At 36.1% G+C, this 12,413-nt stretch overlaps 1 protein-coding gene across 6 annotated transcripts in view; it reads right to left on the bottom strand.

Moving 5' to 3' along the window:
- Positions 1 to 12,413, bottom strand: part of THRB (thyroid hormone receptor beta) — a 173,109-nt gene that overhangs the window by 31,011 nt on the left and 129,685 nt on the right. The window lies entirely within an intron of this gene.

Genomic DNA, 12,413 nt, shown 5'->3' with positions numbered 1-12,413 from the left:
AGTTTTACAAAATTTAGCAACTTAATCTGTCATCAGCTTTATTGATTTTGTTTTACAGAATTACATGCATGAATCTCCCCAGCCTTCCACACATACACAATCCACCCCACTGCCTGGTAATGCATTTATGAGAAAGCAGCTTTGCTGAACTTCAGTGATTTCAAGAAGTAATTTCTATTGAGTTCAACAGGTGGGAAACTTAAAAATAATATAATCACTAAAAAGAGCACTGCTTATATATTATCAATAAGCTAATTGCTTTGCTATTCTGCTTTGTTATCTTTTCTGTTTCAGTAACAAAGTACTTTTAGAAGAGTATCTTTTTTGACAACAGACCCAGGAGAGGAAGGAGGGTTTTTGCTCAGTTTGGCTCACCTATGAACATGTCAATGCCACTACAACAAAAACTGTATGATCTTTTAATTGCTTAATGCACCCCAAACCTCAATATGGTCAATATATCTTCTTTAATAAGCCATTCTTTTTTGATCTAAAATAAATTATTTAAAACTTATATTAATGTTTTTTTTTCCCCAGGGAAAATGTGTTTTTTCTTTACAGCACAGCTAAAATAGGGTAAAACTTCTGAAGTCAGTAACAAGACAGTATCCCTTTCTAATAACTGTTCTTATTACTGGGAAGCAGAATTATTACTGATTTCATAATGAGATCTTAGTTTTCTTATTTCACTCATTTTAAACTAAAAGACTGACAAAATTACCATGTAACTTGGCCCTTTTTCTTCTACAGTCTTAAGTATACATCAAACAACTTTGATGAACATACACCTAAATAGTCCTAAAAAGTTCAGAGCAATACGTAAGAACGGGGTATGACATGTACATACTTCTCCCTCTCCGATATTGTTAATATTTGAGACTAACGCAAAGAGCCAACAGAGAAACATTTTCCCTTCCAACATACAATTGTAATTAACCTGTCTGAATAAAAAGTTTGCCAATCAGTGACTAAATATTACCAAATTCAGGACAAGTGCTTTCAAAGATCAGAGAAGTTTAAATTGATGCTTGGATTTTTTCCCCCCCCTCTAACTATAAAAGAAGCATCTTTAACACACATTTCTTATTAACTTGTTCAGAAAATAATAATACATTTGGTAAGTCAAAATGAACTTTACCAAGATCAATCCCGTTGAAGTCAATAAAGTTGCTCCCAAATGAACTTATTCTGATAAGATTCTAATAATTTTAACTAACATCTTACTTCATTAAGAGCACTAATTGCTACTGAAATTCCAGAAGTAAAACCCAAATGAACCCTCATTCATTTACCATTATCTAACTCAACAAATACCATTATGAAATACTATGTGAAAAAGCAACGAAAAAGTTAATTTTCATTTTAGCTCAGGCCCATCATCTAGATTTCACCAACAGTGACTTTGTCTGTGATAAAAGGCATGTCTCAGGCAGGAGCCGATTTTTCCAGAATGGATGTTCAACACTTCATAAAAAATGCCTGTGTTTCATAAGAAATTCAGCAATAGTTGTTTGCACAGAAACGCCCGAACCACGCTCATTTAGGCGATCAGTTGGTAATACCGTAGTGCATACAAACGTAACTCCGCTTGTCTACCTTACTTCTCCACACTCCTCAGAAAGAAAACATTCTGCAAGTGCAAGTACATGGGTTGTCCCTTTACCACAGAACTATCTCCTGTGCAGCTAACAGGAATTTATGTTAGAGCTTGCACAGATGTGAGACCGTGTTTTACAGGTTAGCAGAGTAGAATATCTGGATACTTCTACACCACCCAGAAAACCCTTGGCGAACTAGGCTTTAAATTCTTAGTGGGAATTTTTCCCCATGTAGATTTGCTTTGTCAGCAGAGTCAAAAGTCCCACAAATTTTCTCTTCTCTTGGTTTTTCACCCCTGATTTGATTCAGGTTTGTTACTGAGAAACTAAACAGAACTGAGACCGTGTGTTGACAGAGCTATTCCAGCCAGGATAGCACTTGAGGAAACGGTATATCAACATGGCACAGCCTGTGACTTACTCTCTGTTCCAAAATAAATCCCTCAAACATTTCTTATTTTCTATTGCTATGTCAATAATGCTTAGAAATGTGTCATATGTTCTATACTTGTAAAGAGTTACTGTAATACTGCAAGGAAATTAAATTACATGAAACTGTGAAGGACAAGAAGGAAAAGAAAAACGGATGGAAGATTTTTCCAACCACAAAAAAAAAAAAAAAGAATGATAAACACTGCCAGGGAATGTGGGTTCCTTACCTTTAAAGTGCTAACATTATAGAGGTTTATAGCACTGCAGATTGTTGTTCCCTTGGAAACAAATCAGTTCATTGATCATCTTTGTAAGAACATTGCAAAGTCTTAACATCCTTATTAAAACTGAAATAATACTAAAATATTTTAATTTTAATTTCTTAAGGTCCAATCCTGCAGGTCCCTGTCATATATTCCTTTGAATTAAATCATCTGATAAAAGAGAGTCAGACAGGGTCTTTATCAAAAGCCTGAAAGTGGAGTAGAATAATATTAAACAGTTTTTGTCTTATACTACAATTTGAATATTAGAGTCTTCGTGTCATGTTGAGCTTTCATTGCCTTCAGCAATATAGTACTGCACTTGGAATTTTATTACTGCACAAGTGTCTGATTATGCGAACATATGGGAATTAATCATCATCAGAATAAAACCTTCAATTCAAGCAAATAGGCCAGTGACAAAACAGAAACTTTGATACTGTGACAGCAAAGGATCCAGAGCTTGAACTCCTCACAATCTGAGATGCCAGTTCATTGTACTAAAGAAGGCAGAAATTACTTTTTGAACATGGGCCTGGAATGCCCCAAAGGTTTTTATGTACTCACCCTGGTGTAAATCAGAAGTAAGTGTAGCGCAGTCAGTGATGTTACACTGGGTGGGCAGAAATCAGGCTGAGAATGCCTGAAAAGAGGAGTCTGCAGAAAAGACCACTTTACACTAGATCATTCAGCTCTTCATCAACTCCCGTTTTAAAGTTATGACTAAGACTTTTAATTACAAACAATTAAATGCCCCACTAAGCTGCACTTCTACTCTTAACTTGGTTGCAAAATGCACGAAAATGAACCCGTGGAAACGTTAAGGAAAGACAGCAATCCTGTGGATGATCCTCTGGATGCTACAGCCCGACCAAGTGCCTGACACAGAAAAGAAGAACCGTTCAGCGAAATCCACGCCGCTGTGTTCCTCAGCTACCTGCGTAGGAGTCCACAGGAGTCCTATTCCCCCGACCTTTTCCAAACTGTGCACCCCTGGTCTAGAGTCCTGAGTATCCCAGTGCTGCACTTAGGTCCCCTACACGCTACTTCTAAAAGATTTGGCAATGCCAGTACGTGGGAAGCACTGCAGAGCATTGATATTAGTCAGGGCAGAGTGCCACTTCTAAAGGATCAAAAGGAAGAGTCTTATGTTGGTTGTGTTCACACTTCACGCATGAATAGAGATGAATAAAAATCCAGTATTTGGTAAAAAAATTTTGCACATTCGAACATGTAGTTGCAAGGATCAAACATACCTTTCTGAACTCTTCACAGTTTTGTACACTTGTATTATCAGGTCCTGGTTTAGTAATACAAATTTTTACACATTACAAAATAACTGTTATATTTCCTATTCATAGATTTTCTTGTTGCCTGCGTTCTCTCAGCCACCTCTGATGATGGTTTTGGGAAAAAAAAATTAGATCTCTGTGTTTTCCTGAGAACACAAATCTGTGCTTCCATAACATGGGCCACATCCCATACAGGTCTTTTCAAATTGTAAGGAAAATATACCGAAAACTGTAACAGCTTTTGAGCAGAAATACTAATGTAGCCTTTGCAACACACATAATTTGTCAAATACTGCTATCTCCATGCCTACACAATGAGTTACCATCTCTCTTTAACATACGTATTTGCACCACCTTATTCATTCACTTTACATACTATGATCAGAGACTCAAAATGGTCCCTCAAAAATGAGACTATGCAAACTTATTGTTAGAGATTAAACTAAGAAAACCTCAAACATCAGAATCAAAAATAATAACGGGTATTAACAAACCCAGAAAATTAATAAGATAAATAAGATAATTAATAAGATAAGAATATAAAGAATATAAAGAATATAAAATAAGAAAATTAATAAGATAAACACTATAAAGTGTTTATCTTAGTTTGAAAACTCTATGTGTGACTAAATCACAAAGCAGGTAGAATTATGCAATTCCAGTGCTGAAAAGTTACAACAGCACTTGACAGTTCCTGGAGTATGTCTCAATGGAATTGAAGATACTATAAATCGTAATTTTGTCTATGCTACATTTATTAGAGCAAGTAATACAACTGAAGGAAAAAGAGCTAAATCTTTCCAGCATAAAATAATTTCTCTGGGTTTGCAACAGATGCAAGCAAGCTTCAAACTAGTTGTCCCTGGTATAAACCAATGAAAACCTTACTTAGACAGCAGCACACCTATTTTCTCCACATGTACTAAGTTACTTATTTCTCTAAAACTGCTCTTCCCACAAAATTCACTGTACCTCGGTTATGACATGCCAATGAATTTCTATATGACTCATAATGTGCCAGTGTGATGTACCTTTTAATGAAACACTTCACTAGTCTGTTTGGATAACAAAGAATGTCATGGTTTATATTTAAATGTTCAGATTCACTACAATTCCAGTTATCCCTCAAAATATTTTTTGACATCTTGAATAAATTTGGTTAAAAGAGAAAAGGGATTTCTCTTTCCTGATCAGGACTCTTCGAGGGCTTGTGCTTGCATTTTTCTTGCACTATTCACAATGTGTAGGTAGCACATGGTCTTTCAGAAAGTGTTTGCTCCTTGAGAGGTCTGCCAACAAACGGGCTAACAAAATTCTTGAATAGTGTTTGACAACTTTTGAGACGGTCTCTGAGCAAATATTACTAAGAGTAATTATAAACCTGTGACCCAGACAACCCAATTTGTTAAGCCTCCCCATATATCATAATTGGAAGACCCTGTTAGCAGACATCAGTTAATTACAGAGCTTATATCTTGAGAAAGTAACCACCAATACTTATAACATGTACCTTTTCTGAGTCATTCCCTACCCCTACTCCACGTGAAAACTTCAGGGTAAAAAGTTTCATTTGTTCAAAAATAAAACCAAGCTGAAAGCAGCCTAATTTAGCTTGACACAACATAATTAACAGACTCCTGGATGGGACTGTCTGGGTTTGGCAGCCTCCTGACAGCCTTTGGTAAGACGTTAAAGCGATCAACACCTGACATCTGTTAGCAAAGAGGCATTCTGAGGTAAAGCACAACTAAATCTAAAGAAATCAGGTACTTAGACCAGTTTAACTTTTTCATGAGGTGATATCCTGCCTGACACTGTAATCTTTCTTCCTGGAGTGACGCAAGACTTAAGTAAAAGAAAACAACTTGTAATCCCCCCCATATTACTCCCAATATGCAGTAATTATTTTTTTAGGCAAAGAACAATGAAGAACTATTTATCCAAGTTTAAAAAGGAATAAAAATAACTTAAGCACTAAATTTGTGCTAATACCTAAGCAACTGTGATTCTGAAAAGGAATTCCTTCAATGCTGCACTGATGTGAACAAACCAGCCTACCTGAAAGAAAATGGTTTATTCTCCTGACTAGTGAGGCAAAGAATATTCCTAACAACAAGTTCCATTTAAGTTCTGTACATGCACTTACTGAGGCTTTGGGGATGGCTAATAATAAGAACGAGGGCAAACAACACAGTCACAGGTGGGAGATGAATACTCTGAAAGTAGTAAAAGAATGTTTTCTTTTGCCTTTGCATTTTTCATGTATCAAAGATATGCTTCGTTAAAAAAGGCCAGGTTCAGAAAAGATTTTTTATCAGCTTACAAGACCATAAAGACAAAGATTTTTAAAAGGTATTTTATTAGAATAGAGCTTTTTAAAAGCTCTAAATGAACAGGAATTATTTTGTATTAGGTATCACACAGAAACTCTCCGCAATTACTCATCCCATTGTCATCAGGGCTCTTCACTAAGCTACTAAATTAAATAGAAAGGAAAACTAAAAATCACAATTGTCCTGATGGAAAAAAAAAAAAAAAGTTGGTAACAAGAAAACATCCCCATATAATAATGCTTTTACCAATGGCCAAATCCCTGACAATAAACAATGACATAATAACCTGGTTTTGCTTGAGGTTTGGGGATTTTTTTAAATACAGCATTTGCTGTGCTCTGCATGATAATGCCAGTTACCTTTACACTTTTTTTCTTCTTTTTGGTATTCCTGGGCACTTGACATGACTTGAAAGTTTGCTTTTGTATGGCCTGGATGTAAAATTGTGCTAGTCCAGGTTGAAGCACGTAGACATTGCGAAAGCTGCTGTCCATTCCTCTGGATATCATAATTTTTGAAGTGTCTTTTCCTACAGAAACGGTTTTCTGCAGTGCCCACTAAATTCCATGTTTGATTTCTCTCAGGAAGGTGAATCAGTCTGTCCCACAACAGGAGGCCACGTCCTGGATGTTTGGCAAATACTGCAGGGCTACAAAGTGTTGGCTTTGCCAAAATCTTGCTCAGGTGTGGAGTTTTGGAAAGCAAGTGGTTCCCCAGCTCTCCTGATGCTGTGGTATTCCCGTGCATCTCCACTGGACTGCACTGATACGATGCAGAACCTTTCAGCCATGCCCATTCAGCCACCATTGTTTCCCCTTCGGTACAAGTAAATGTAAAATTTTCCCGTCTGAGAAGCCTGAACAAGTAGGCAAGATCTATGTGGACAGGCTAACACACTAGATGCAACTTTCACAACATCACAACTACAACACGGGCCCCTGGGCAAGTTACCACCGATTTATTGCCTTGCTCATATGATCATTTGAGGTCTTGTAGGTCGAGGCTGGTCGTGAACAATTTTCAGATACTTAAAACACAAAACATCAAGGATTCAGCCTTGTTTGACTTTGCTCTTATCGTAGGCTGACCTGAGGGACACTCTGTTACCTAAGTGTGACATTCTTATGTGGGCATGCTTAGCAGTTCCGCTTTTGCTACCTACTGCCTTTCTCTACTTGTCGTTATAGCAGAGCATCAGAGATGCTAATTTTATCACAGGAGCGTGGACACTTCGGTCTGGTGTAGATAATGAACAATACTAAAGCTGCATGATTTGATCTAATGGCTCATAATTTATTTATTCCTTGGTACAGAAGAAATGGAGATAACACTAGCTGATAAATTTGTAAAACTAAATATAGTCCATTTTCTCTTTTTGGGCAGTAAAATTAAATGCTGTAGAAATGACATGTCACAGATCATATTCCATATTCAAAGAATTTATTTTATATTATATGTAACAAAATTCAAATACAAAATAGTTGTCTAACCTGCATATAGAAAATAGCAAATTCCAGACATTTGATGACTGATACCCATGGTGGTTTTAATCATAGTAAGACTCTGCTGTTTTAACCAACCTAAGAACTAATTTTACATTCATTTCACTCATTAAAGTAACATATTAGTAAGTAAGTGCATACTAAGTCAGTAATTTCCAGATAAAAATGATTCAAAATAACTTGGATTTCAGTTTCCAGATCTATCATAATATTGCTGTCTCTGAAAATTTTGTCTTAAGACTTCCCTTAACTGGAACATTTCCAATCAAGGACACATTCAGGAAACTTAATTATAGTTAGCATTAAATACTGTTATCCTATGTTAATCCCTGATAGCATTTATAACTTTTCTCAACATGTTATTTTATTTTAAATGTAAATGCATACCTTTTTCTCTGCTGGGAATACAAGCTCACCTGATATTTGCAGTTACAAGTCCATTCCTTCTACTAACTGTATTCAGCTGGACATCAGTAACATGAATTTGTGTGAGGAACTACCTGGCATCATGGAATCAATGCACAGGGCAGGTAAGTTACCTACAGAATTTGCTCTTACTTACTTACTTCTGGCTTTATAGATCTACTCTATTTCAGACTCGATTTTCTTGGTAAAATTAAAAACTAACTCCAAATGCAGGTAATACAGCAAGAGAATATCACTTGTAGGAGGATAATCGGGTTTAAAATAGAATAGTGAAAGTAACCCAGAGAATACTAGGCAATTAAAAAAAAAAAAAGAACAAAATATGATTTTTTTTTTTAATAATTCAAACACTTTTATATTCTCTTGACTTCATAAATTTAAGCTCAGAGGAAGAGACTGGATTGTTCTGACAAGACCCACTGGGAGTTGCACAGAACTTCCCTGTAAGATCTGAACTGAGCTTACCCACATTACTCTTTCGTGCACGAAGAGTAACTGTGCACTATAACCCACCTTTCCTCCAGACTTTGTAATTACCTCAGAGAGTGTACCTGGTTCAGTACAAGGCTACTCTTCCTTGTCTTCCTTCATATCCCAGTTATCTCCCTGCATGGATAATATTGCATCTTTACATAAATGCAAGAGTCAAGCATGTGCAATATATGTGTTAAAAATACAGACATTTCTGTAATTCACTCAGAAATAGATCCCTGCTTTGTTGGCTCCTTGAGCAGACCACTGACATCACACAATTCTCGAACTCATTTAAAAAAGTCAGTTATATCCTCAGTTACTCAGGTCCTGCTATTAGTCCTCGAGATCAGTGATTCATAATCCAGGCTCAATTTTATCAGGCAAAACTTTCTATACTTTTTCACCCAAATTTATCTTTGATATTAAAGGTCATTTTGCTGTCTTTTAGCCTATAAGGACTTGTTTTACCTTTCATTTTAATTAAAAACCATACATTCACCACAATGGTAAAACTTCTGTTTCCCTTCAGAAAGGGTGTCACACAGGGCTTATAGATTTTTAACAAGGAACTCTAAACCCCTTCATAACTTAAAAAACAAAATTAAAACATATTTTACAAATTCTGTGTTTGCAAAGCATCTCTGGGATCTTAAAATATGATTCTAGACACATTTAAACTATGAGAAGAAACTGATTCTATTACATTTTCCATCATTTGGAATTTGCCCAGGCAGAGTTCACAAAGGCTAACCCAACATCCTCTCTTTTCCTTTCAGTTCCCTCTGAAATTTGTCTCAGTATTCTGACTCTCATGTTAGCTACAGTTTATTTAATTTAACAAGTTTGCACTTTATTTCACAAATTCTCTTCAGTCACCAGGGACATCTCACATTCAATTTTTTCTAGATAAGGATTAAGTTGTAAGGAACTACCACTGAGGGGTCTCATATTTTGTCTCCTTTTCTTGTACTTTCTACACTGTGGCACAGCAGATGGTTATGTCTTAAATTACCATTCACCTTTTTATGTTAAATTTATTCTACTCCATTTTTTCTAACATCTCTTGCCTGGATTTCTCAAAAGTTTTTTTTTTTTTTTTTTTTTTTTTCTTCTTTTTTTTTTCTCCCCAACAAAGAACACAGTTGAAATCTCCTACATCTACTCTTGGTTTCATCAAACCAAAATCTTTGATAAAGGATGATAATGTAATTTTGTCTGAGCTCCCTACTTTTAAGAGAAGCATCTCTCTCTCCCTCTAGCTACTGCTAAAATGCCTATAATTAAGGCAGGAAGCAGTACAGCCTACTGGGATGAACCACGACTGAAAAGACAGGCCCTATTTCAGAGTAAAGAGGCACTAATAAGCAGGGCCTAGAGCTCTTCTTGTCAACATAAGTAAAGGAATCAAGTAAAGCAGTTTCATAAAGCACATCATAGCAATAACTGTCATTTGAGCAGTCAGTAAGTCAAAAAACTTCCTCAGAGGGTCTTTAAAAGTTTTTTTTATAGAAGCAGAAAAGTTTTAGCAAATGAACTGTCCACTGAGCATATAAGCATATAAGCATAGGCAAGGAGAATCCCTTAGATTTTTTTATTATGGGCCAAGACAAAGACTCCTACTGGGTGATTGTAAACGTAGCCCTGTTCTCAGATATGCAGTGTTATCTGAATGTCAGTATATAAAGAACTATTAAAACAATAGGACAACTCATTTGTTTTCATCTCATTTCTATGGGTTTTTTCCTACATCTCTACTAGTACTATCAACAGTAGCCAAGGAAGGGATTCAAAAAACCTCTCCTTTCTTTGTTACAACTGAAGAGAATCATAAGTTGTTTCTTCCAGAAATATGGGAGATGGTAGCCAGCCAGTCAGGAGGACAGTGTTTCCTGCTGGAACAAGCTGTATAAGAACCCTGACAGAAACTCAAAGTAACAGCACAGGACCACAAAACACACTGAAAGAGTGCCTGTTCTCCGTGCTCACAACAAGCTTAGAGGCACTGCATTAAATTCCCCCTGCTGTGCCCTGAGAATTACCCTATTTTTTGCTAGCTTGGGATCTTCCCTGTTACACTCAAGGCTGGCATTTGCATTGCTGTTATTACTATTAGTGCTTTATACCACAGCAGCTCCGGTTGACAGCTAGATCCACTGGTGATGAAAGCTGCTACGACCACACAGGCAATCAGTCCTTGCTCCTCAGAGACTGACTACATTGCTCACACTCTTTTCGGGAGTGTAAACATTTATTTTTCACCCTCAGCAACAGGCTGTCGCTTAGCTGCAAGGCAAAAGGTAAATCAGTAGTTCTAGGATGTCAGAGGATTGCTGTTTTTACAGTTACAAAGACACTTCCTCTCACGACAAAAAGTTATTTTACATTCTGAAACTGCTCACAGGAGAATCTCTCAGAAAATTTTCTCTACACAGTATTTCAGCTTGCAGCTAATCAAAACAGTAGCAGTAGGAGAACATCTTAGCAATCTCTGAATTGTCATTAACTCACTTGGTTGCAAAAATTTTATATTTCTTGCCTTTTCTGATACTTCAGGTTTATTGAAAACAGAGCAGCAAGGGCAACAGCACTTCACTGGTTTGGGTTTTTTTTTGACATTGAAGTATGCAAGTATCTAAGGACACTGAAGTGGGTTGGCTTCAGAGAGATCAACTGAGGCAAATGCATCAGGATTATGACTGAGAGGTGCACAATAGGTTGATGAAGTAGCCTAGCTTTGTATGGACCCAGTCTGATAACACTAGATGATTTCTACTTGATGACTTGAGAGAAACAAAAAGCAACCAAGCTACGATTAAAGGACACTTCTCTGACAAAATAAACATCCAATTCATATTTTGTTCAAGCATTTTAAACCACACAAAGTAACTATAAGTAAAAGCATGTAAAGTTTTCATGCATGTTCATGCCAGGAAAGATAAAACTATCTGTGCCAGACAAGGCTAAGTTTTAATTCCTTCTTATTAATCTTGCTGTCAGTTCAGGGCATTTTATTTTTTTCGCCTTTATTTTGCTTTTCCTCTCCTCTTCCCCTCTTTGTTTTTTGTCCTTCCCTCTTCTCCCAAATAATAGCATGGCATTTTCTTCTTATGCCTCCTTATAAAACAGGGAAACACTTCACAATTGAGTTTCTCAACTTTTAAACTACATATGATCATTGAATAAGCAGAAGGATGGAGCACAGCTAATACAGAGTAGCCACTTTTTTCATAAATATGCAAATCCTGCCTATATGCTAAATAAAACCTTTGAGAACATGCGATTTCTTTCCTAAATTTTAAAATAGGAAAATGACAATGCCTATAAGAAAAAATTTGTAGAGCGAGAGAAAGGGACTCTAATAGATAGAAGTAGTGATGTCTACTAAAACAGACAGTTTTCAGTATTTCAGAAACATGTACATGTATGTTTGTGAAAGTAACTAGAGCCAGGAGTATTTAATCCAGGATTGTTTTATTGTTAATTGCTTTAACAGTGGCAGTATTATAAAATAATTTTTAAATTATGAATTTCAAGACAAATTTAATTTCAATATTTTCAGTCTTTGGGACAAAGATTACATCACCATGAAAGAGTGCACAGGTAATGACAATAAACTTTATAACAGCCTCTAATGTGTAAGAAAAGGCAACACTAAGAAACTCATAATATACAGTGTAGTATCTTTATCCTTGTTCTTGATGTATCTTTACAAGCTCCTCTGTGAATCAATGCTATCACTTTTTAAAAACACACTGAATTTCTATTAACTATTATAGTAATACTACACATACATGTATCTCATCAAGAACCTGGGCTTGACATTATGCTCAAATTTCTAAACATGAGAAAAAATTAATCAGAGAAAAAAATATCCAGAAGAACAACAGATGACAACTCATCTGTAAGTTAATCTGTACAAGTCAGGTTCTGAGCACAGAGAAGGAAATATTTCAGGGTTCGGGGTTTTGGTATGTAATAAGGAGCTGTCTGAAATCCTGTTCTTTGAGAAATGAACAGGAATTGTGGACACCAATATGGAATCTTGTAACAGCTACAAATAAAACAAACATACAGCAAGAAACGAATGACCAAA

Source organism: Myiozetetes cayanensis, unplaced genomic scaffold, assembly GCF_022539395.1.
Source record: "Myiozetetes cayanensis isolate MyiCay16 unplaced genomic scaffold, myiCay2020 scf1, whole genome shotgun sequence".
Classification (NCBI taxonomy): domain Eukaryota; kingdom Metazoa; phylum Chordata; class Aves; order Passeriformes; family Tyrannidae; genus Myiozetetes; species Myiozetetes cayanensis.
This window is presented reverse-complemented; position numbering and strand designations above follow the sequence as displayed.